The 21787-nt window shown below is 35.7% G+C and overlaps 1 non-coding gene across 1 annotated transcript; it reads left to right on the top strand.

Annotated features, from left to right (window-relative positions):
• The first annotated feature begins 1009 nt into the window (after positions 1 to 1009).
• On the top strand, positions 1010 to 1085 carry TRNAG-ACC (transfer RNA glycine (anticodon ACC)). Its single transcript has one exon. It is a non-coding gene; the product is annotated as a tRNA-Gly (tRNA).
• The last annotated feature ends 20702 nt before the right edge of the window (positions 1086 to 21787 follow it).

Below are 21787 nucleotides of genomic sequence, written 5' to 3'. Positions count from 1 at the left end.
TGCTTCTCCACCCCTCCCCCTCTCCTTCCTCTCTGTCTCTCTCTTCCCCTCCTGGAGCCGAGGCTCCATTGGAGCAAAGATGGCCCGGGCGCTGGGGATGGCTCCTTGATCTCTGCCCCAGGCGCTAGAGTGGCTCTGGTCACAACAGAGCGACGCCCCAGAGGGGCAGAGCATCGCCCCCTGGTGGGCAGAGCGTCGCCACCTGGTGGGCGTGCCAGGTGGATCCTGGTCGGGCACATGCGGGAGTCTGTCTGACTGTCTCTCTCCGTTTTCAGCTTCAGAAAAGTACAAAAAAAAAAAAAAAAAGAAAGAAAAAAGGAAGAAAGTAACCAATTACAATCAAAATGAGATAGCACTTGAAGTAGAGTAAATGTGTCTTCTCAATATTCATATGAATTTCTAATTCCCTATGTGACAGTATTTGGAGGTGAGACTTTTGGACAATAATTAGGTCATGAGGATGAAGCCTTCATGATAACAGTAGTGCCCTGATAAGAAGAGATAGGAAATATACGACCTCTCTGCAAACCCTGTGACAATACAGTGAGAAAATGGCTATCTACAAACCAGGAAAAGAAACCAGGAACCTAATTGTTTGGCACCTTGCCCATAAACTTCTCAGCCTCAGAAACGGTGAGAAATATGTATTTGTTGCTTAATCCACCCAGTCTGTGCTGTTTGTTTTCTGTGCTGTTTATTTTATTAGTCCAAATAAACTGAGACACCACTGCACAAAAAACAGAATGGGTAAAATTAGAAACACTAATCATACTAAGTGCTGATGAGAAAGTGGAACTCTCATAATCTTTTGATTGATACTTAAAATTGCAGAACAACCTTGAAAAACAGTTGGGCAGAATTTCTTAAAATGTTGCCATACACTTACCATATAATTGTGACATTCTACTCTAAGTGATTAACCCAAGAGGACTGAAAGCATATATTCATACCAAAGCTTCTAAACAAATGTTCATGGCAGCCATATTTCTAATAATCAAAAACGGGAGAGGCCCTGGCCGGTTGGCTCAGTGGTAGAGCGTCGGCCTACCGTGCAGAAGTCCCAGGTTCGATTCCCGGCCAGGGCACACAGGAGAGGCGCCCATCTGCTTCTCCACCCCACCCCCTCTCCTTCCTCTCTGTCTCTCTCTTCCCCTCCCGCAGCTAAGGTTCCATTGGAGCAAAGATGGCCCGGGTGCTGGGGTTGGCTCTGTGGCCTCTGCCTCAGGTGCTAGAGTGGCTCTGGTCGCAACATAGCAATGCCCAGGATGGGCAGAGCATCGCCCCCTGGTGGGCAGAGCATTGCCCCTGGTGGGCGTGCCGGGTGGATCCCGGTCGGGCGCATGCGGGAGTCTGTCTGACTGTCTCTCCCCGTTTCCAGCTTCAGAAAAATACAAAAACAAACAAACAAAAACAAAAACAAAAAAACAGGAGAAAAATAGTCCTTAGGTAGGTTAATGTATAAACAGTGGTGTATCCACATAGAAGAATACTCAACAATATAAATAATAGAGATAGCAATATACATAAGCCCATATCATACTGAGTTAAAGAAAACGGAGAAATAATATATACTGTATGGTTTCCTTTATACAAAATTGTAGAAAATGGAAACTAATTATAGTGTCAGAAAGCACATTTATGTTTTTTCTGGAGATAAGATATAATACATTAAGAGTTAAGGGTGAGAGATTGTTACACAGGGTCTTGAGGAAACTTCTGGGTAATTGATATGCTCATTATTCTGATTGTGATAGTCTTAACATGTGTATACACTGGTTGTGATCCTTTTTATGCAAAGCACCAACATTTTGTTTAGAGCTAACACATCTAATAAAAGAAGGTCACAAATACCATATTTTTCACTCCATAAGACACAGCCGACCATAAGATGCACCTAGGATTTTAAGGAGGAAAATAAGAAAAAAAATATTCTGAACCAAATGGTGTGTTAAAATATTTAATAAAATATACCACAATAATATTTCAACAATGTAAACTCAACAGCAGTATTAACAACCATTAGCACTGTTATTATCAAATGAGAACAGATGTTAATGTTCAAATATTTTTCTATATGTCCAGAACCCCAGGAACTAATCATCATTTTTAGTGTCAGACTTTAAGAAGCTCAGTTGCTCACAATCACTGGTATCAATTTCTTTACTATTTTCATATATGATACCATCTTCAGTGCCATCTAAACCATTGCTAATGCTACATTTTTTTTTTTTTTTGTATTTTTCTGAAGTTGGAAATGGGGAGGCAGTCAGACTCCCGCATGCGCCCTACTGGGATCCACCCAGCACGCCCACCAGGGGGCGATGCTCCGCCCATCTGGGGCGCTGCTCTGTTGCAACCAGAGCCATTCTAGCGCCTGAGGCAGAGGCCATAGAGCCATCCCCAGCACCTGGGCCATCTTTGCTCCAATGGAGCCTTGGCTGCGGGAGGGGAAGAGAGAGACAAAGGAGAGGGGGAGAGGTGGAGAAGCAGATGGGTGCTTCTCCTGTGTGTCCTGGCCAAGAATCGAACCCAGGACTCCTGCACGCCAGGCCGACACTCTACCACTGAGCCAACTGGCCAGGGCCTAATGCCACATTTTTTGAAAGACTTTATCACAGTTTCATTGTTCACCGATTGCCATGATGTTTTCACCCACTCACAGACTTGAGTGACAGTGGGTCTCTTCATTTGTCTAGTTGGTGTCAGATCATGATTACCAGCAGCCATCCATTTGTTCTACTTTTCTTGCATAAAGACTTTAAACAGTTTGTTGATGGAAATGTCAAGAGGTTGCAACTGGTTGGTAAGACCCCCCCCCCCCCTCGGAATTTCAGGTAGATGAGTCTTCACTTCTTTCAAGTTCTTTTTTTGTGTGTGTGGTTTCGCTAATATATGCTCTAAACTGGTCAAGCCCTAATAGGGCAGCAAGTGACGTCAGAATTTCACACAGAACTCCAGCAGCTGCAGCACAGCCCTCTACCTCTGTAGTGCACCTCTCACATCTGCCCTCATGATACCAGATGAATGCACCCACACGTCATTCACCTTCTCTCCTGTGCTGCATGCAACTGTGGAAACTGGTACCAGGAGATCACTCCGCAGATGCCAGGGTTGCACACACCTCTGTGGGGGGTATGATTATGCTCCCACTGGAGCTCATTCTACATATGTTTAGTGGCGCAGCACCCTACAGCAGCTAAAAAAATAAAATAAAAATTCACTCCATAAGATGCACAGGCATTTTCCCATCCACTTTTGGGGGGAAAGAAGTGTGTCTTATGGAGCGAAAGATATGGTAATCACTTTTTCTCATTTAATAAGGAAACAACTATAGATACAATTTATCTTAATGGCAAATGACAATAACTAATGTTAATTTTTTTCACAAATAAAAATTTTATATAATATTTTAATGCTATTTTATATTAAAATAAATTTTTGGCTTTTAAAAATAATTATAAAATTATAGATGATACAGTTGCATTTAAAAGAAGCAACTTAAATATTTTGGAACAGCTTAAAGTTGCAAAAACACGCTAAATGACTGAACCTGAAGTCTGATTTGTCCAGTGAGATAAATTCTTTATTAGGTATTTAGTAATTATCATGTTCAAAATAGTACATTAATGGCTTGGCCAGATGGTGGCGCAGTGGATGATAGAGCATTGAACTGGGATGCAGAGGACCCAGGTTTGAAACCTGGAGGTTGCCGACTTGAGCACAGGCTTACCAGTTTGAGCATGGGGTTGCTGGCTTGAGTGTGGGATCATAAACATGAACCCATGGTAGCTGGCTTGAGCCCAAGGTAGCTGGCTTGAGCAAGGGGTCACTGGCTCTGCTGTAGCCTCCCTGCCACCTGCCAAAGCACATATGAGAAAGCAATCAATGAATAACTAAGGTGCCACAATAAAAAACTGATGATTCTCATCTCTCTCCCTTCCTGCCTGTCTGTCCCTATCTGTCCCTCTCTCTGACTCTCTCTCTGTCTTTGTCAAAAAAAAATACATTAATGGATTAGAGGGTCTTATAATAATTTAGTATTTATCAGGAAAAAATTAGAATAATTTGATATTTTGAAATCTATAATAACAATAATTTAATGATAATAATGTACTGACTTTTTACAAATATATCAGAAAGTGCCAATAAAATTATTTTTTAACATGCAAAAACTGATGAAAAGTAATTAGAAATGCTTTTCATTAAAATATATATAATGAGTTTTACCTTTCCTGTGCCTGTGAATGTTTTCTGGTTTATTATTTTAGGCATATAAAAAACATTTATTTGATCACTTTAATTTATTTGATATGTCAAAAATATATTGTATAGCTGCTTTCAAAATCATATTTAATAGTCTGACCTAATGTATTATATGCTTGAGGATAATTTAGCTTTTATCAAGATATTTAACAAATTAAAAGTAATATATGTGATACAATGGTGAAAACATAATATTGTTTTATCTATAAAAGAATAAAAATTGCTAATTTTTGAAGATTGTTATAACTTATTATCATTTATATATTTACATATTTATAATGCATATTATAAAAAGCAAAGACTCTACATGAAGAAATATTTCTTAGTAATAGTCCTTCTCTCTTGGAATCAATTACTAAAATGTTTTTGATAAACTCTGAGCTCCTTTGAGGATTGATTGTCCACCATTTACCTTAAAATGTCAGCGTTTTAGTAACCAAACTCATCATTTTTAAGCTGTTTTCATAGCATCTCCTCATTTCTGTTAATACTAACTTTCTTCCACAAACACATTCTCAAAATACAGCATCCTGCTCCTCTGTGTTCATTCTGTCTCCTATTAGGAGCACCATCTCGGCACTCACTGCTTCACTCAGGGGCCACCATATTCAGCCAATTGTATCAGTCATGCTACATCAGGCCACTACTGACCATGTGACTCCCCAGCTTAAAACATTTAAATGAGGTTTTCAATATTTATGAGATTTTTCTCAATTTTTTTTACTGAGATTAAGGCTTTCCAAGATCTTTTCTCTGGAAATCATTAAGACCTTCATCAGGTTCAGTTCCATGGCTCATGACAGAAAAATTTTCCACTGATAAAATTATCTGTGTCTCTGGTAATTCACTCCATTTGTTTTAAGGAGGAACAACTTGAAATGAATAGTGTTGGGCTGAATGATAAGGTTCTTCTTCTACACAAGACCACCCTGCCAGGAAGAAGATAGTGTCTTTTAGCAGTTTTGTGAAGGCTTCAGGACACCAATGCACTCAAATATGTAGTCCTTTGCTAACATGGCTCCAATCTCAATCAATACATAATGTGAATTCCAAAAGACAACTAGAAGAAAACTGTTTTTATGCCATCTAACCAGGACTATCAAAGTCCTAGCTTCAAGGAGCGTTATCACAGTTCCCTTTCACATTTCAGTTCAGCCAGTTCCATATTATCAAATCATTCCTAAGAATATTACCTATAGGATAAGATTTGTCATAAATATTTATTAGAGTTTATTAAGTGTTAGGCACTGTCCTTAGTATTTACATAAATTATTTTATTTAATCCTTTTTAGATTTCAAGTGAATGTCAGTTATTACCTTTAAAGAAATTGTGGTTCAGAAACTTTAAGCAATATGTCAAAGATCACAAATCTAGGCAGTTAGAGAGCCAAGGTAGAAATCTGTGTGTCAAGCACCAAAGTCATTCTTCTGTACATTAGTCTCTCTATATAGTTCTATCTTATTATTCAATTTATTTTAAAATGCATTAGAGAATACAGTAGTCCCCCCAAATCTGTGGTTTTGCTTTCCATAGTTTATTACCTGAGGTTAACTGTGGTCCTATAAGATTAAATAGAAAATTCTAGAAATAAAAAATTTGTATTTTAAATTGTATGCTGTTCTGAGTAATGTGATGAAGTCCTCTACAGTCCTGTTCTCTCCTGCCTGGGATGTGAACCATCCTCATGTCTACAATATCCACAATGTATATGGTACTCAGTTAGTCACTTAGTAGCTATCTTGGTTATCAAATTTACTGTTATCACAATGCTTATGTTCAAGTAACCCATATTTTACTTAATAGTAGACCCAAAGCACAAAAGTAGTAACTTTGGCTAGTAGAATATAACAAAGAGAAAGCCATAAGTGCTTTCTTTAAGTAAAAATGTATGTATATATAAGAAAATACAGGTTTGGTACTACCTGCAGTTTCAGGCATCAACTGGGCATCTTGGAATTTATCCCTCAAGGATAAAGGGAGGCTACTGTATATTGGAATATATATAACAATATGGCTAGTACTACAGCACAAAACAAAATCTCTGGCTAACAGTTTGATATCATCTGTTCCTCCAGAAAAGTTTATTCAGAAATTACATTTTATTTTAACTACATAAGATGACAAAAAATATAAATGCTCTGATTGTAATGGTTTGCCACTTTCTCTTATTCTCTCATTCTCTCTTGTTTATATGAGTTTTGGTATGGTTATGCGTTTTCCACCAGAAGCCATGAGTCAGCTGAATGCTCAAACATAGACTTGGAATTAGAACTGCTTTCTCTTCATTATTGCAAAAGAAGTTGCTCTAAGCTATAAAATGGATATCTAAGTTCTTCCTAAGGAGAAATCAGAAAAAAATATAGAGTGAAATCTTCCTTAAGTAAGAAATAATTGTGCTCTATTTCTTCATTATATTTCTTAAACCCATTTCCTTTTTATCTTTTTCATGACTACCACCACAAGTTTTAATTCTTGTTATCTCTTACCCTGTTTCACCAAAAATAAGACATTTCCCGAAAATAAGACCTAGTACAATTTTTTTCAAGCTTAGAAATATAAGGCCTCCCTTGAAAATAAGACCTAGCACATCTTTAGGAGCAAAAATTAACATAAAACACAGTCTTATTTTGGGGAAAACAGGGTACATAAATTATTTCTTTACTTATTAATTGGGTTCCCGTAGTTAGTTTTCTTTTGGAATTTTGTATACATGGCACCAACCCAAACTTTTAAAACAAGTTTATTTCAACATCTCTTCTCCCAAAACTTTCATGTGTCCTTGTTACATCCTCCTGGATGCTAAAGGGCATTTATTTTTCTATTCTGACTAATAAAAATACTGGAGCATTGCTATGCTTATTTATTCTTGTATATATATTTTTAAAGTAACACATGAATAAAATAAATCATCATATAATGAAAATATCACATATCAAGGGTATGTAATATTAAATTGTTCTTTTACACTTTTCAAATATTATTATGACTAATTTGAAGTACTCAATTCAAATAGTCCCTTTGGATATAATTTCAATTTGTTATGTATTTTAATAACATATGGATACCATCATAACCTGTAATTGTGAGATTCACATACTTAGCACACACTTGTGGAGGTTTTGAACTATATACAAAAATCTTTGATATTTATTCCTTTTAAAGGTGGGGCCTAATTCCTGTCCCCTTAAGATTGAATTGGATTTAGTGATTTGCTTATGTTCTAAGTAGATTATAGTGAAAGTGACAGTGGGTCGCTACCAAGAGGAGATCTCACTCTGGGGAAAATCACCTGCCACATTGTGAGGACACTCAAGCAGTCTTATAGAAAGGACTATGAGGTGGAAAACTGAGGTCTCTAGACTACAGCTTGTAAGAAATTGAGGCTACCTGACAATACCCATGCAAGTGACCTTGTAAAGAGATTTTCCAGCTATAGTCAAGCCTTCTAATGACTGCAGTCCTGACCAACACTTTCTTTGCAATTTTATGAGAGATCCTAAACCAGAATCATCCAGCTAATATGCACCTGTTTTTTCCAACCAATAAAATATAATGAGAAAATAAATGTTTATTGTTTTAAGTCATTACATGTTCCAGTGATTTGTTATATAAATATCGATAACTAAAACAGAACTGGGGATTTTATTTGAACAGAGATTTTATTGGAAATGAATGCATAGGGAGGATATTAGAAATATGATCAGAAATACTTGATTTTGTATCCTCTCTATAATTTTTTTACGTTAAAATTAACAATCATTGTATCAAGAATGTAGCAACACTTTCTATGCTATATTTGGGCAGCAAATTTAGAAAATAGGTCTCAGATTTACATCATCACCATTATCATCCTTAACAAGTAATATAAAAGTAAACTATTTTCAAATAATACTTTTGTATTTGATGACATTTATAAAGCCATTTGAATAACATGTCACAGCTCTTAGGGACTCAGAGAATATAGCATTCTCTATTCCACAAGTATTCTGCTTGTAATCATTTTCTTCTTTATTTGTTTTTTCTTATAAAACAAACTATTCCAAATTACTTATTCATTGTAAATTATATTTTCACAAATAAGATATATGTTTTGATAGTACACATGAACTTGTCTAAAATGGCTTTTTGATTAATATTACAATTGGTTTGCAAACTATATATTCAAGCTCACTTGTCTACTTTTTAAAAATTAAACTTAAAATAGATATTATACTTTATGTTATATTGTATTAGATAACAATAAAACAATTTCTTAGAGTGTAGAAATATTTTTATAATTAGCACAATAGCTTTCTAAAGAGTGAGTAAAGCCATAAAATAAGATAGACTCTTTAGTTAACATGCTTTTCTGTGTTTAACCATACAAATAGCTATCAATTGTGTTTCTGTATCTCAAATACTTTTTGCCAAAATAAAAAAAAAATTATCACACGTTTTAGAAAGAATGCAAAATAAGGTTTTTATATCCTTTTTCAAAACTCATTAACTAGAATAATATTTTTCATTCTTATTTTAGACAATTGTATTCATTCACCCTCCTCTTACAGAAATGTGAGTGTAACAAATAAAATTCAAAAGCAAAAACTAATCTTTCTTATGGAGAGAAAAATCTTGTTATTCTCCAGTTTCTATACCTACACTTACTTGGTTTTATTTGGTGTGGCTCTTCCACTTATCCATAAACCAAAGCTTGCAATTTTTTTTAACCTGTGAGGAAATCCTAAATATGTTCATATGGCAAATAGAAAAGTTGCAAACTAGATACAGCAAGAGAATGCTCAACTATTGAAAAATTCCATTTTGCATGCTTTAGGGTGACTATATACATGTTTGTTTTATTATTTTTAATTTGCATATTTTCTGTCTGTCCTTAAATTAGATTCAGAATCTTAATAATTTCACTTGAAACTCAAAACCCAGATTTTGCTGTGTGAGGAAGTTTCTGAATAAGACATCAAGTTTCCAGCCATCAGAGGATAATTTATTGATACTTGTCAAAAGGAAGTATCAGTCTAACAGAAATCAAGACAAAAGGAATGCCTGATGAATTTTCTTTGAAGTGCCTTTTATAAAAGTCCTTGGTAATACATATTGATGAACTCCAAATTGTCTTGCCTGAAGGGAAAAGAAAGTAGACTGCTTTACACTGTCTTATAAATATTCATCAAAAGAACAAGACTTATGTTTCCAGGCGTGAGGTGAATGATTACGGTTGTATGATTGCCTTAGAATCTGGATAATTAGTAAAACAGTCGTTGACAGTTTGAGAATTTTAAACTTGGTATCTTGCAGTCACTCCATTTGGAATCAGAGTTAATACTTCATATTCAAAAAGGAAGCAGTTTTTAGGGGGTGATGAATTCATACTATCAAGTTTAAGACATCAGTTGCTTCCATTGTTGGCTTACTTATTTAGTTGAAAATTAAAGCAAAAATAATTGGTTTTTGTCTTAGTCTATATCTCTTTTATTTAGGTATTACTTGGTCCTTTATTTTGATTTAATAAAACAGTACTACTCTTACTAAGCATGAGCTGTTGGATTTGTGTTTTAATTATTTTTAAAAAACCCAAACACTATAGTGATAAAATAACTCCATCCAAATGTCCAGATGGTGTAGATTTAGTTGATTATTTTTTGTATGAGATATTGTTGTCATTTTGCTTACCAAGATTCACTTTGGGCTGAGTAATTAACTGTGCGTTTCTTTTGCCTCTGGAGTCCATATGATTAAAGATCAAAGTTAATTAAATAGATATGGAATTTTGGATGTTTGGAGGATAAGTATGGCTCATATCAACAATCAGAAAATATCTATCATTTTCCCACTGGTTGTAAATTTCTTCTGACCCTAGTTTCATGAGCTATCCTCTCACCACACAGGAGGAAAATATTCCATTCTCGGGGAACTTTATCTTTCACAGTGTATAGCATTCAAATGCAATTAGTGAATATAATATCTTTTTTGAAGCAAATAGTTGCTCATCTTAAGTAACTAAACTATCTCTGTTGAATGTAAGACATATTCAGCAAGTGTTTTGAAGAATGCTTTCTTCATCCTGATCAGAAATAACCCCCTCTGCTTCTGTTATGTTCAGAGGGCCACTCTACAGGCCAGATCTGCCAGTTGACAACTAAATGTGGACACAAAGGGAAGAAAGTGAAATTTGAATTAATATGTGTTCAGAAGTAGAATGAGATAGCACAAAAAATAAAGAATAAGAGAAAGACAGATGGAGTAAATTATTCTTCTAGAAAATGTTTACGTGTTTTCTCAAAACCCTTTCTTTTTTTTCTAAGGTAGATTTTACTGCTTCAATAATCTTGGCCAGAAACATACTGAGATATTGAAATACCATGCAGAGTTGAGCTGTGATAAATGTGGAGTGTTACAATGATCGTGATGAGGGCATCAGTGATTTTGAAAAGGTAATTGAATAGTTTGGTAAGTAAAGTTAAATTTTCAAAAGCAAAGGAATCATCTTGCACTCACTTTCCCTTTTCTGTTTTTTTTCCCCAATCTTGTACTTTGTTTAGTTTGTTATATAATTCATCTTATTCAGAATCTATGAAAAACAGTTTGGAAAAAAAGACTCATAAGGCATATGGTGTCAGCAGTCTGGAACATTTAAATCGATCAAACAGAACACCTAGACGAATTCAATATGGAATAGAAAGAAACCAAGAACATCCCGTGAACTGAGGTGTCAGTATCTCTGAGGAAATCTATTATTTTTCTTATATTTCTGAGAAACAACCACTGAGAAACTTACAAGTATCTATGATATCATGTTTAGGCCATTTTTCCAAGTCTCCAAGGAACAAAACTCCATTTGCAATATAAATGGAGGACTGTAGGAAAATGAACAGGGCAGAAAAAGAGAACTGACAATAAAATATTTAAAACATTGCTATATTTGCCACATTAACCAGAAATCATGTAATGTTAAACACTGCCTCACAGTATGCAACCAATGGTGCATAAAAGTATTAAAGTTTAAATATTCCAAATGTCTAATGCAGTGAGCCACAAAGGGAAGGCCACTATCTAAAAATAATATCTACTATTAATATTTGGAAAGTATGGAGGAACACAACACTCACTGAACCACAGCCCTGGTTGGATTGCAGGGCACTGTGTCGGCTCAGAGTGCAAAGAGACTTCTGTCTCTTAAGTGAGACAGAATTTACAGTTGTCACCGACAGGGCATAGGAAGCAAGGAAAGTGACTGGGGTTCATAAAGTTTACAAAACTTTGCCTGGTAGTAAGTGAAATGACTTACATTCTTTTCAGCAGTTCACTGAAGAAAATACTAAGTTCTAATTGTATTCAGTGATGGCAGGGGTTGGGAGGCTTCAGATGAGGCTTGCATTCTCATGTAGAGAATAGAAGAGCATAGTACACACACACACACAATGTTCACACTCCCCAGGGTCAAATTAATTTTAATAAATACTTATGTAAATACAGTAAGTTATTATTTGTTTATCAGAAAATAAGAGACTGATAAACACAGCAAGCTTGCATGGCAGTGGTAAACAAGCATTGTTTATTTAATACTTAGAGTGACATTTGACGCACATTTTCTAGTAAATATAAAAATTCCTAAGAGGAAAAAGAGAACATAATCTTTGACCAGGAAGATCAACTAATAGACACTTATCAAAAAATAAATAAAGGAAATTTTGTCTAGGTGTATATGTAATAATGTTGGAAAGTAGCATTTAAATAGAAAAAAATACTAGCAATAACTCAGATAATAATAGTGAGACACTGGTTAAATATATTATGGCCTGACCTGTGGTGGCGCATTGGATAAAGCGTCGACCTGGAAATGCTGAGGTCGCCAGTTCGAAACCCTGGGCTTGCCTGGTCAAGGCACATATGGGAGTTGATGCTTCCAGCTCCTCCCCCCCTTCTCTCTCTCTGTCTCTCCTCTCTCTCTCTCTTTCTCTCTCACTCTCTCCCTCTCCTCTCTAAAATGAATAAATAAATTAAAAAAATTAAAAAAATATATATTATGTAAAACCCAATAATTGTACAATATTTAGCCATTAAGAAAATATCTCATAGATAGATTATTTATATTTGTATAAAAAAATCACATGTTAAGTGACAGAAGGATATATACATATATGATTAGTATTTCTAAACATATTCTCTATAGCTATCTAACTACTATCAACTCACATAGATACTTTTATGGAAAAATTGTGTCCTCTCCTCAAATCACATGTCGATGTCCCAGCCCCTAATACCTCAGATAATCCTATTCTACTAATGTTCCTTTGGTTTCTAGGCTTGTAACATTTTTCATAATGAAAGAACATTTTTTTTTTTAAGGGAGATAAGGGAAGATAGCAAGACAGACTCCCACATGTGCCCCAACCAGGAGCCACCCAGCAACCTATCTCAGGCAGATGCTAGAATCAACTGAGGTATCCTCAGCACCCAGGACCAATGCTCAAACCAATCGAGCCACTGGCTATGGGAGGAGAAGAGGGAGAGAAGGGGGAGAAGAGTGGGAGAGAATCTGATGGTGCTTCTCATATGTGCCCTGACTGGGAATCAAACCTGGGTCATGGGCACACTGGGCCAATGCTCTATCCACTAAGGAAACCGACCAGGGTGAGATTTAAATTAAAAATTTTTTTTCAGTTAGTTTACATTCCATATTATTTTTTATTAGTTTCAGGTGTACAGCATAGTGACTAAAGTGGCATTTTTATAAGGAAAGGAGATTATACACAAACATGTACTAAGGGAAGACCACGTGAAGAGACAGGGAAGAGGGCTTTCTGTCAGCTGTGGAGAGAGACTTCAGAAGAAACCAAACTGGCTGACAATTTGAGTGGAGATTTCTAGCCTCTAAAATTGTGAGAAAATCAATTTTGGTTGTATAAGCCACCCAATCTCATACTTTGTTATGATAGTCTTAGGAAATCAATATAGATAGGTACACTATTAGTTAAATTTTAAAAACAGTAATCTCCAGATAATTTTTTTCTTTTAGTAATCTTTTAAAATTATTTTAAACATAAATATATATATATATATATATATATCTTTTATGTAATTTTAAAAATATATATAACTAAAAAAGAAAGGAAAAATGCCAGACTATTTTACTCATGAAACATTAAATATTTGGGAGTCACCCCCTCTAAGAATTATATTAAGAGTTAAGGATAAGTTCTGGCCAGATAGCTCAGTTGATTAGGACATTGTCCCCATACTCCAAGGTTGTGGTTCAATCCCCAGTCAGGGCACATATAAGAATCAACCAATGAATGCATGAATGGAAGAATGGATTGGTGTTGCTCTCTCTCTCTCTCTCTCTCTCTCTCTCTATCTTCAAATCAATAAAAAAAATGAAAAACAAAATTTATCCAATTTTTCACATGCAAATCTTCTGAGAAGCTGACTTTTATAAGATTTTTGCTGTCAATTCTTGCTTTAGATGGAATCAAACAATATCTAAATTCAGATAGTTTCCATCATAGTAACCATATCAGAGCTAACTGGCTTAAAATAAATGAGATAATACTTTAGTTGCAAAGATCCTAAGTTCCTAGTCAGTAGAGGCCTTACTTTCTGGAACTTTCCTCTGTAGTACCTACCAGAGTACTAGACATGAAATAATCCTTCAAATATTTTCTGACTGATTTATTTAAAAAGTGAGAATGATAAACTATTTCTCTATAATTTATTATGCTTCAGCATTTTACTAATTGATATATATGCTCACTTTGCTGGGATATACCTAAACATCTTCAGGTCGATGATTTAAAGGCTACCTATCAAAACAGAACCAGGAATATGTCATTTTTTTCCTTAAAAAGTGAATAAAATCCTGAGTATATTGAGTCAGAGAATTTGCCCTGGAACTGTCAATATCAGATATATGATAGAGTACAGGACATGGAACTGACAGTCATACCATATTTATTGTGGTCATTCATCAAAAGTTTGGACTGTCTTGTGCATAGTATACTTTTGATTCTATAGGAGAATTTAAAGTAACATCCTCTTCTGAATCCAACACATTCTCTAGTCTAAAACACCCATATGCATGTTGGGATTTTAAAAAATGTAGTTTCACTTATAAAGAAAAAATATGTAAATATGTTTTAAAAAACCATAAACCTCTAAGAAATAAATATATCATTAAAGGCTTAGGTAAAATATTTCAGAGAAGACAAATAATTTTTTTTGCCATTTAGCTGTTTAAATTAACAACCAAATGTTAAAGAAAGATAAGTACCATATGATTCTTGATAAAACTATACAATTGTTTATAACCTATAGGCTTTCTGCCTCAAACGTTATATAATTATTTTAATTATATATGACATAGTTTAAATTCTATTTATACACACTTTAAATTATGTAAAAGTTTATTTTAGAAAATAATATGTATAATATATGTCTTATAGATTATATATATAAATAAATATATAAATAAAAAAATTGGGGAGAGCTGTCATCTCCATAGGGTACCAGACGTTCCAATCTTGCTTGCTTTCAAATATTCAATCAACACTTCAAGTGTCAATGTGTGAAAACAAAAAGAATTTGTGCTTTCTTCTGAGAAAATATGTGTAGAGAAATTCATTTAAAAAATATAACTCACATTAGAGTGTACGTAGATATTTGTCAAAAACACATTTTTCTGTCATGGGCACTGTCCAGTTCCTCTGTATTTTCTTCTTGTCTTTTGTTTATCAGCAGTTTCGCTGGGCCAGTTCAGCCAGGTGCCCTCATTCCTTCCTCTTTCCATCTCACAGGAACCACCTCTGATGCCCAGGCCCCAGCTCAATCTCCTAACATCCACCTGGAACAATTTCAACTTTCAGCATCAGCCTGACTTTGTTTAAGCCACTTACAAAAACTACATTATCAGAATTCACAACAACTCAGAACTTGCACCACAAATGCTGCAAAAGATGTTACAAATATATTAAGAGTTGTTTCAAAAAGGCTGCAAAGTTTTGACTTCATTAGTAGAACATAAAAAAGCTGCCTAGATTATAAGTACCTTGTCCCAGAAGTGTTATCACAGGTGCAGTTTTAGTAAGTTCAGACATATAAATGTTAAAACATATAAAAGTTCACTCTGAAAGCATCGTTATTTACACTTAATAAGCATTTACTAGATTTCCAATTTGCACGACATTTTTAATATTAACTTTTGGTCTGAGTCTCTCTAAGTGAAACAATAAACATTAATTAAGGAAAAATTTTTACATGAAAAATGTAACCTCACACCTGTCAGAAAGGCTATCATCATAAAGTCAACAAACAAGTGTTGGAGAAAAGAGAAACCTTGTGCACTACTGGTGGGAATGCAAAGTGGTGCAGCCACTGTGGAAAGCTGTATGGAGTTACCGTAACTAAGTGAAAACGGAACTGCCTTATTACCCAGTGATCCCACTTCTGAGAATTTATCTAAAGGATCCTGAAACATTAATTTGAAATATTACATGCATCCCTATGTTCACTACAGTGTTATTTACAATAGCCAAGATCTGGAAGTAGCCCAAGCTTCCATCAATAGATGAGTGGATAAAAAAGCTGTAGTACCTTTACACAGTAGAGGACTGTATTATTTAGCAGTAAAATAAAAAAAAAAAAGTAAAAATGAAAGGAAATCTTACCTTTTGCGACAGCATGGATAAACCTGCAAAGCATTATGCTAAGTGAAATAGGCCAGTCAGGAAAGGTCAAGTACCACGTGACCTCACTCGTGTGGAATCTAATGAACAAAATGAAGTAACGAGCAAAACAGAGACAGACTCATACATAGAGAGCAGGCTGACAGCCGTTGGAGTGGGGCTGGGTGACAGGGATGGAGGGACTGAACAAAAAAAGGAAAAAAAAGAAAAGAAATCCATGGAGAGCAGACAACAGCGTGGTGATGCAGGATGGGGAGAGGTGGAGGAGGGTACAAGGGAATAAATGGTGATGAACAGGGACATGACTTGGTGTGGTGAACATACAATACCGTGTACAAATGATATGTTATAGAATTGTGTACTGAAACCTGTATAATTTGATGAACCAGTATCACCTTCATAAATTTAATTAAAAGGGAAAAAATTAAAAAAGAAAAATATATAGTATTCCAAATTCTGAAGAAAATATAATAATTATACTTAATCAAACTTTCAAATGCTGTTTTGAAAATAAAGTTTTTATAGAAAACATTCAAAGTTATTAAAGTTTAAAATTGTACTAACAGTTTTGGGATGCCTGGATTTCAAAATTCTTCATTAAAAAATAGACTTCTGTAAACACTGAAACAAAGGAAAATAGGAATATATTATACCTTTTCTACCTATTGCAGGGGTCGGGAAACTTTTTGGCTGAGAGAGCCATGAATGCCACATATTTTAAAATGCAATTTCATGAGAGCCATACAACAACCCGTGTACCTTACGCATTATCCAATAAATTTTTGGTGTTGTCCGAGAGGACAGCTGTGATTGGTTCCAGCCACCTGCAACCATGAACATGATTGGTAGGAAATGAATGGATTATAATACATGAGAATGTTTTATATTTTGAACATTATTTTTTTTTATTAAAGATTTGTCTGTGAGCCAGATGAAGCCATCAAAAGAGCCATATCTGGCTCACTCACAAGCCATAGGTTCCCGACCCCTGACCTATTGTGCTCTACTCATTTTTAAAAGTTGCTGAAGGAGTGACATCAGAGAAATGATGCCATGAAGAGCACTACTGATAAATCTCTCCAAAATTTCAACAAGTTCTTCAATCAGAGACAGAAAAACCTATCCTTGGAGTGTCTGGAAGTCCCATACACTGAAAACAAAGGTATGATTGAGCGAAAAATTGACTAAATATATAATCAACCCTGTAGGAAATAAGATGGAGAAAGGAACACTCCACCTTCCTTACAACCTGAGCAAGGTCTACTTTCACTTGGAACTGAGAGGGCTGAGGGTGTGGAGGGACAGGTTGCGGCACAGCCATCCAAGCTGAGGAAAGAATGTGCCTGTGGTGACTCAGCCAACACGAGTTAATGCCCTCGCCGGGCAGACCCAGGTAAAGATGAGCGAGGAGAATCCATCATCAGCCCCGATATCCTGGTTGGTGAGCACAGATAGTGTGCGAGAGGTTCCTCCTAGTGCCCTGGGAGTGGGCGCCCGTGTTCCCGGACAGAGGGGCAGGGTCAGAGGACTTTGTGTGGGCTGTGACCAGAGTCTTGGTGTGGTCCCTGTACCTGTACAGTGGTGCATGGGGAGTGTGTGAAAGTGAACTTCCCTAAACCCGAACTTCTGGTGGGGCACCTCACCCAGCCATTCAAGCTAACATCCTCAGGAAGAAAAGATATGAAAGCATTAGGGGGAGGAGCAAACAAGCAGCTTGCAGTCTGTCTCTGGAGCAGATCTGCAGATCCAATCACTGGAATTAGCTTAACCCACAGTCTGCTCACCTCACAACTGACCTACAGGGCTCTAACTGACAAGATTTCTCTCAGTTCATCAATCTAAGACAAGAGGCGTGATATGTTTGAGTGCCTCTTGCTATGCATGTAGGGGTAGGGGCAACTTCTGATTGGCAGAGCTTTCATACTCAGGGCTATATGTTAAAAAGAGGAACTTGACAGCTTTTAAGACCTCCTGTTCTGCAGGCAGTGACTAGGGCATCTTCTTTCCAGCCAAAGCAGGTTATAAAGTGCAAAAAGCCTGGGGAGAGTGTTCCTACAGAGTGCTGAGGCATAATGGACATGCCTGGAGGCTCATAAAAGGGCACCTTGAGAGCAATTGGCTCCCAGCCCTGCCTGATTATGCTAGCAGCTCTGACTGAGAGAGCCTTACCCAGAGCTCTGCACAGAGTGGGGATATAGTGGGGATTTGCCAGCTCTTTGAGCCTCTTACTCCCCAGGCAGAGGCAGTGGCAACCTCATAGATGGATCATCAGGCTGCTAATTCAGGAAGGAGAGACTAGAAGAGAGGCTCCAGGAAAATGGACTCTCTCATTGTTAGAACCTGCAAATGCTAACGAGCTTCGACTGCCAACGATACTGAGGCCATAGAGTCTCATCAACTGCGAATCTCTACCTAAGCGTGCAACAGGGGCAGAGCCTGGAATACAGAGTCATTGACCAGGAAGAGGTAGTGGGAAGAAAAAGCAAGAAGATAACCTCTCAAAATCAAGAAAAATCCACAGACTTTATAACTTTTTTATTTTTTTTGTTTCATTCATCTTCTTGTCTTTATTTTTTTCTCTTCCACCTTGGTTTGTTTAATCTCTGCCCATCTTATTTTATACCCTTTTTGAACTACACTACCCATAAGTGTTACATCTCCCATTTTTTTCTTTTCTTCTTTCTTTCTCTCTATGAGGGTTACACTCCAAAACCCTTAACTTTCTCTTTCTCTCTCTTTTTGTTCTTTTTTCTTCTTTTGCTTTTTCCCTTTTTCTTTTTTCTCCTTCTCTATTAGTTTCTTATTTTATTCTTTACTTTTCCTCTCATTCAATCCTTAATCACAGACTAATTATTTTATTTGGGACTCAATTTTTTTGTGTGTGTGCGTGGCACTTTGGGTGCTTTTGACTTCGCTTTTTAACTCATTAGCCCAACCCCAGCTCTCCATTCTACCTAGTTTTTGCTCCACTTAATACAATAGTAATAATTTTTTTCCTTTTTCCTGTTTCCTTCTTATCCCTTTCATTATATCTCTTAGTTGACCATCACTTACAAGCAAATCATTTTATTCTTGATGCAATTTTTTTCCTTTTTTACGGGTGCCTACCTCCTTTTTTGCTCCTTTATCACTTCTTTCCAACTCAGGCCCTCCAATATAGGTAGTTTTTGTTCCATTTAGCACAATATAATTCACAGTTCATCACAATATTTTCTCAAGGAGGAGGGGAGAGGAGAAGAAAAAAGAGGGAAATAATAAATTTTCCTTTTTCTTTCCATTTTTTTCTTTTTTTACTTTTTATTCTTTATTAATTCTCATTAGTGCTATCAGCAAAACCACCCTCAGATGCCACTATGGAAAAGGAAATCAAATATCATGGATACAAAAGACAGAGATGAAGCACAGATAGATGAGGAAAAATCTATGGAGAAAAAATTAATATATTGGAAACCTTGGAGCTAAATGATAGAGAATTTAAAATAGAAATCCTAAAAATACTCAGAGATATACAAGAAAACACAGAAAGGCAATTTAGGGAGCTCAGAAACCAACTTAATGAACACAAAAAATATATTACCAAGGAAATTGAAACTATAAAAACAAATCAAAGATGAAAAACTCAATTCATGAACTGAAAAACGAGGTAACAAGCTTAGCTAATAGAACAGGCCAGAGAAAAGGTAGAAATAGTGACATAGAAGACAAGCAACTTGAGGCACAACAGAGAGGAGAAGAAAGAGACTAAAAAATTTTTTAAAAATGAGAAAGCCCTACAGGAACTGTCTGACTCTATTAAAAAGACTAACATAAGAGTAATAGGTATATCAGAGGGAGAAAAGAGAGAAAATGGAATGGAGAACATACTCAAACAAATAATAGATGAGAATTTCCCAAGCCTGTGGAAAGAACTAAAGCCGTAAATTCAAGAAGTAAACAAAACACTGAGTTTTCTTAACCTCAACAAACCTACTCCAAGGTACATCATAATGAAATTGGCACAGGCCAATGACAAAGAAAAAATTCTCAAATCAGCCAAGGAAAAGAATACAACATAAAAAGGAAGGCCTATTAGATTATCATCGGATTTCTCAGCAGAAACTCTACAAGCTAAAAGAGAGTGGAACCCAATATTTAAAGTCCTGAAAGAGAGGAACTTTCAGCCACAAATACTATACTCATCAAAGCTATCCTTCAAATACGAAGGAGAAATAAAAACATTCACAGATACAGAAAATATGAGGGAATTTATCATCAGAAAACCCCCACTCCAGGAAATACTAAAGGGGGTTTTCCAACCAGATACAAAGAACAAAACAAAACAAAACCACAATTAAAAGCTCTACCAAGAAAACAATAAAACCAAATTTAAACTGTGACAATAAAAACAAAAAAAAAGGAGGGAGAGGATAGAGATTAATAGTAGCAAAGGATGATGGAGTGCAGAAGCACAAATAAGATAATGTACTACAATGAACATGGTAGGTACCCTTTCAATTACTTAATGGTAACCACCCTTGAAAAAACCACCACAGAAGCACATGACTTAATAAAGGTAGCAACAGTCTATGGCCATACCACCCTGAATGCACCCGATCTCATCTGATCTCGGAAGCTAAGCAGGGTCAGGCCTGTTTAGTACTTGGATGGGAGAAAAAAGGTAGCAACAGAGGAAAGAAGTATGGACTACAACCAAACAAAAACAAATGATAGAAAAATGAAAGAGAAGAATCAAACAAGATACAAAATTAACAGAAAGCAATTTATAAAATGGCAATAGGGAACCCACAAGTGTCAATAATTACACTAAATGTACATGGATTAAACTCACCAATAAAAGGATACAGAGTAGCAGAATGGATTAAAAAAGAAAATCCAACTGTATGCTGCCTACAAGAAACACATCTAAGCAACAAGGATAAAAACAAATTAAAAGTGAAAGGCTGGAAAACAATACTCCAAGAAAATAACATCCAGAAAAAAAGCAGGTGTAGCAATAATCATATCTAATAATGCTGATTACAAGACAGCAAAAGTACTCAGAGACAAAAATGGTCATTTCATAATGATTAAAGGGACACTAAATCAAGAAGACATAAAAATTCTTAATAGTATGCACCAAACCAAGGAGCACCAAAATATATAAGACAGCTACTTATTGACCTTAAAACAAAAACTGACAAAAATACAATCATACTTGGAGACCTAGTACACCGCTGATGGCTTTAGATCATTCATCCAAACAGAAAATCAATAAAGATATATTGGCCTTAAACAAAACACTAGAGCACCTGGATATGATAGACATCTACAGGACATTTTATCCCAAAGCGACAGAGTATAAATTTTTCTCTAGTGTACATGGAACATTCTCAAGAATTGACCATATGTTGGGCCACAAAAATAACATCAGAAAATACAGAAAAATCGAAATTGTACCAAGCATATTTTCTGATCATAAAACCTTGGAACTAGAATTCAACTGCGAAAAAGAGGGAAAAACCCTCACAAAAATGTGGAAACTAAACAACATACTTTTAAAAAATGAATGGGTCAAAGAAGAAATAAGTGCAGAGATCAAAAGATATTACAGACAAATGAAAATGACCATACGGCATATCAGAATCTCTGGGATGCAGCACAAGCTGTAATAAGAGGATAGCTCATATCACTTCTGACCTATTTGAACAAACAAGAGAGAGCCCAAGTAAACCACTTAACTTCCCACCTTAAGCAACTAGAAAAAGAAGAACAAAGACAACCCAAAACCAGGTGAAGAAAGGAGATAGTAAAAATCAGAACAGAAATAAATAAAATAGAGAACACAAAAACTATAGAAAAAATTAATAAA

This window comes from Saccopteryx leptura, chromosome 1 (assembly GCF_036850995.1).
Source record: "Saccopteryx leptura isolate mSacLep1 chromosome 1, mSacLep1_pri_phased_curated, whole genome shotgun sequence".
Lineage (NCBI taxonomy): Eukaryota > Metazoa > Chordata > Mammalia > Chiroptera > Emballonuridae > Saccopteryx > Saccopteryx leptura.
The sequence above is the reverse complement of the archived record's forward strand: the minus strand, read 5'-3'. Positions and strand labels throughout refer to the sequence as shown.